The 5,254-nt window shown below is 52.1% G+C and overlaps 1 long non-coding RNA gene across 1 annotated transcript in view; it reads left to right on the forward strand.

Moving 5' to 3' along the window:
* LOC109311111 overlaps window positions 1–5,254 on the forward strand; it is a 22,717-nt gene that overhangs the window by 14,996 nt on the left and 2,467 nt on the right. The window contains exon 3 of the long non-coding RNA XR_002101424.1: window positions 211–219. This is a non-coding gene — a long non-coding RNA (uncharacterized LOC109311111). The remainder of the gene's footprint in view (window positions 1–210; window positions 220–5,254) is intronic.

Below are 5,254 nucleotides of genomic sequence, written 5' to 3' on the forward strand. Positions count from 1 at the left end.
AATGTTAGTTATTTGCTCAGACAATATGTATTTTCCTACCAGCTTTGTCACCTTTTTTTGGATTCACAATCCTAAACATTTACTAATAAAAGTCAACCAGTCCTATGGTCCAAACCCCCTGCCTTCGTGTTTGCTGTGTAGCTAAGTAAGCCATCTTGAGTTTCCCCAGCATATGTGTGTGTTCCCCCACAACACATTCCCAAAGCATAGCCCTCCTGGGTTTTTTTCCTGTGTGCTGTCGCCCCACAACCCCAGCCTACCTCTGGAGATTTACCAGCCCCACTGGATATTTTGTTTTTCTTTATTGTCTTTCCCCACCCTCATGTAAAACAATGGCAGAGCAGGAAACTTCTGTGGGAAGAAGCCCCCCTATGAGGGCAGATCCCAGGCAAACCCCCAAGGAGATGCATGTCCCTACAGCCTCCACCCCAGAGGCAGAGTCCAGCCAACCCCCTCTGGGGTTAGAGAAGCCTGCAACCTCTGCTGCAGGGGCAGGCAGGACTCTAGCGGGGAGCCAACAGGGCCAGGGGGTCTCCCCCAGCCAGCCCCCCTGAGGGTTTCCAAAGCCCCCTCTCCCATCATCAGGGAACAAGGGCAAGAGCAGAGAGAAGGGCTTCTCTTCAGCCTCCTCCAGAACTGGGGATGGGAAGGGCAAGGGCCCTGCCCTGAAGTCTAGAGCATCAGTTCCTGAGGTAACCAGGCGTACTACAGCAGCCAGCACACCCACTCAGCCTGTCCCTAGATCTAGCCCTGCCCTGTCAATGCAGCCCCTTAGTAGGGGAACCGCAGCTATGCAGTGCTTGCATCATCACTACCGACCCCCCTATGTAGTATGAATTTTTGCATATTAGTTGTTATGCTTAAATAATAATAGTAGTGAATTGTTAAACCTCTATGATTGTATTTGCTTTATTTTTGCCTTTTATGAACAACTAAAATTCCATTTTGTGCTTGTCCCTGCTTGACATGAGTAAATGAACTATGTATGCCCTGTGTGTATGAGTGTCTGTGAGAAGCTGAATGATGAAAGAATGGTAACTATTTGCAAGAAAACAGAAGATTTAACTGATTGTGTCAGCAACAAGGCACCAGTGTATGAATTACCAGAAAGTAAACTAATTAAGGCAATTAATGGATGGCTGAAGAACTCACCTGTGATCAGGTGCAAAGAAGATAGTGAAAAGGATTTTTGTATATCCTGCCATTTGAACTACACAGTGCTTCAAGACTGAAATATCAACTCTGAGATACCAAAGTTACTGGAATGACCTCAAGTTGAGATAACCAGAAGATGGATAAGAAACAACCTCTAATTAAAAACTGAGCATGGAACGACCCCAATGCTGAACAAAGACTTGAAATCCCTATAAAAGTGAGATGCAGACAAGCCATGATGGAGGCATCCACTCTATGCAGCCTCTTAGAGCACAGGTGCATTTGTTCACCCCCAATGAGTCTGGACTGGTCACCCAGTGCTAACATTGAGTAACTTCTGCTGGTAACTATAACATCTTAATGCAGTGGTTTTGTCTGTATGTCTGTTAGTATGTATGCTTGTGTATGTTTGTTTGTATGACTGGTGTGTCCAGGCTTATGTATCTGCTTCATGTAATCAATAAACACGGCATTTTGCCTCATCCCTCTTTATAAGGTCTTATTCTTAATTTGAGTAATTGGCAATTTAAAGTAACACCTGCCTTTACCTATGGGGGGGAGCAGGCATACAACGCCCAGTTGGACCGGGTTTATATCTCTTTGCTGCACTTGGCCCAGGCCCACGCCTCTGGCACCTGGATGACCCCTTTCAGCAATCACCACCTTGTCTGGGCCCAGGCCGCGCTAGGGCCTGGGCATCCGGGGTTGGCCTATTGGTATTTCAATGCCAGTGTGATGGAGGATGTGGGCTTCAGGGAGGCCTGGGAGTTATGGCTGGCCTAGTGGGAGCCATGGGCAACTTTCCCCTTGGCTCGGAGATGGTGGGTTACGGGGAAGGTATGCTTTCAGCTTTTTTGCTGCAGCTACACTGGAGGCACACGCAGTGGAAGGAGGCAGTCGAGCGGGAAGTGCTAGAGCTGGAGAGGTGCCTGGCCATCAACCCAACCAACTCATCCCTCTGCAGAGAGTGTCTAAAGAGGTGGGAAGAGCTTCGTGCTCTGGATGACCACCGCGCCTGCGGTGCATTTGTCTGCTTGTGCATACAGCTCCTTCAGGACATGGACTGCAGCCCCCACTTCTATGTCCTGGAGAGGAGGGGGGGTCCAAAAAGTACTTCACCTGCCATCTGGCAGGTGACAATACCCCCCTCATGGCTCCAGGTAAGATGCACCAGTGCACACAGGCCTTCTACAAAGAGCTGTTCTCCCTGGATCTGATCGATGCCAAAGCCTCTCAGACCCTGTGGGAGGGACTCACGGGGTCAGCACGGGCAACTGGGATGAGCTGGAGGCTCCTCAATCCATCTGAGTTTTTGGCTGCCCTCTACCTGGCAACAAGGTGCTCAGCATTGATGGGCTGAGTTCTACTGGGCCTTCTGGGACATCCTTGGTAAGACTTTGCTGGAGTCTAGACCAAATTAAAGGGAAGTGGAGAACTCTCCCTGTCATGCCAGAGGGCTGTGCTGACCCTCCTGCCAAACAAGGGGGATCCCCACAACCTGAAGAACTGCCATCTTGTGTCACTCCTTTGCTCAGACTACAAGGTGGCAGTGAAGACCATCTCACTGTGCCTGCAGTCCATGCTGACAGACATTACTGGTGCGGACTCTCTAGGTGCTGTATCCTTCTGCAGTGTTTGGTCAAGCTCAACTGGACCATCATGGAGCCCACCCTATTCAGGAGAGGAGTGCATCAAGGCTGCCCACTGTCAGGCCAGCTGTATGCCTTGGCTCCAGAACCCTTCCTGGTTCTCCTGTGGAGGTGGGTGGCGGGGTTGATGCTCCAGGAGCTGGCAGAGTGGCTGGTCCCATCAACATATGCTGACGATGCACTTCTCAGTTCTCACCAGAACTCAGGTGACCTGGCACAGGTGGAGGCCTGCCAGTATTGTACGCGGCGGCCTCCCCTGCCCTGGTCAACTGGGTCAAGAGCTTTGGCCTGGCAGTGGGTGATGGGTGGCAGCTGGCCTCACTGCCATCTGCACTCTGTGGGATCCACTGGAGAGCAGTAAGCCTGCACTACCTAGGGGTCTACCTGTCCCCCACAGACCCTTCCCCACCAGAGAACTGGCACCCGCTGGAGGCAAGAGTAGTGGAGTGGTTCCAGGTGTGGACAGGGCTCCAGAGATGCATATCCCTGAATGGAAGAGTGCTGGTGCTGAACCAGCTGGTCTTGTCCATGCTCTGGCACTGCTTACACACCTGTCTGTGCCCCCTGAGGTCCTGGCAGGGCTCCAGAGATGGGCACTGGAGTTTTTCTCACCAGGATGGCATTGGGTCACTGTGGAGGTCCTTCCACTACCACTTCTGGGGGCTCTGATACAATCAGCCTGAGGGGGTTCTCCTTGCAGGACCTGCTTAGGGCTGCTGGAGTTCTACCAGGACCTCTTCCAGGCCTGGAGGCTGGTTTCCACCTCCATGTCCCCTGCAACACATCCAGGGCACCTATCTGCTCATCAATCCTCTGCTTTGGAATCCCCAACTGGAGGTGGTGACAGCAGAGGCACCCCAGTTGCAACAAAGGTTGATCGGGCTGGTGTCACCCATATCAGAGACCTCCTGGACTACAATAGGCAAGAGTGGCCCCTCACATGCATCTACCCATGACACATGTGACCTGCTGCCTGGTCCAGGACCTGAAATCTGCCCTACCTCCTGATTCCCTTGCTCTTGTTCACCAGGTCCTGTGTGGCAGTAGTCCCTGCCACTTCCCCTCCATCCTCCAGCCCACCAGAGTTTGTAATGGAGCTGGTGCCTTGCCTGGCCTCATGGTGCTGCCCACTCCACCACCACCTGTGCCGGTTGGAGGACACCAGACTGGCCAGCCTTTCCACCATCCATCACCCCCACCTCTACACACTCATGTGCTGTATTATCCATCGTGCCACCCTTGTGTCCTGTCCAGACACCAAATAGGACTTGCTCAGTGAGGGCATGTTTGGGGCACCCCAGTCCTCATGTACTCCATCCTCATCCGATGAGCCACTGGGGACCTCATCTGGTGGCTCTTCTATGGAGCCATCACCACGGGCATGTATGTGGCAAGCTTCCGACACCCCAGTCTCCTGCCCCTTCTGCAGGCAGAGGGAGACCCTGGTGCACATGACCCTCGAGTGTACCAGGCTACAGCCCCTCCACCTCCTCCTGAGGTTCTGGTTGAATTTCACCCCCCACCACCACCTTTTTGATTTTGGTTATCCCATCCACAGCCCACCTCCTTCTGTCCCTGGCCAAGTTGGCCCTGTACATGCCCAGGAAGGAGGCTCTGGTCAGGAAAGTGCCTGGGGACTGCAGGGCCACTTTCATGTCACTTGTCCATGCAAGTTTCCAGGCAGAGCACCGATGGGCAACATCCACCAGCTCCCTGGATGCCTTTGAGGTCTGGTGAGTGTGGTTCAGGGGCTCTGCTCGGTGTCCCCCTCCAGAGAACTTATTTTTACATTTTGAATCTTTGACCTCCATGTCACTCCTATCCTGTGGGCACTATTAATGAACTAGGTGGGCTTTAAGTCCCACTATCTCTAGAAAATACTAATAGACAGGAGCTTCCAGGGCCTAGGCAATTAGTATCTGAGGACACTATCCCTTCTGCCAAAGGAAATGCTGAAGCAGCACCCCAAATTCATTTAAAATACTGAAAAATCCATGTTCTTCCACAATTGAGATAGAAAGAGAGAGAGATCAGGTGGGCAATATTTTATTGCTATATTTACAATGTTGAAGCAGTTTGGAAGCCTACCAGTGTCTCTATCATCATAATAAAATAAATCCTAAATATTTATATGTTTTATGTTTGCTTTTGGTTTCCTTATCACATGGTAGGTGTGTGATGGGGGGGATATGGGGTTTGCAAAAGGTGGGTGAGGGGGTGGGGAGATGTGAGTGAATGTGGAAGGATATGGGGGATGCGGGTCAGTGTGTGGGTAGGTGTGGGGGGACTGTGTGGGGGGGCTACTTAGGAGGGGTGGGTCCCTTGCTCCCCACACAGTGAAGCCCCCACACACAATACATGGACTGCCCCACGTGCAGGGTCCCAGCCCCCCCCACTTGTCTGCAGCCCCCTGCTAACTTGGGAAGCTGGAGATGAGCAGGAGAATGAGC

Source organism: Crocodylus porosus, unplaced genomic scaffold (assembly GCF_001723895.1).
Source record: "Crocodylus porosus isolate Cpor-Errol unplaced genomic scaffold, CroPor_comp1, whole genome shotgun sequence".
In the NCBI taxonomy this organism is placed as follows: Eukaryota; Metazoa; Chordata; order Crocodylia; family Crocodylidae; genus Crocodylus; species Crocodylus porosus.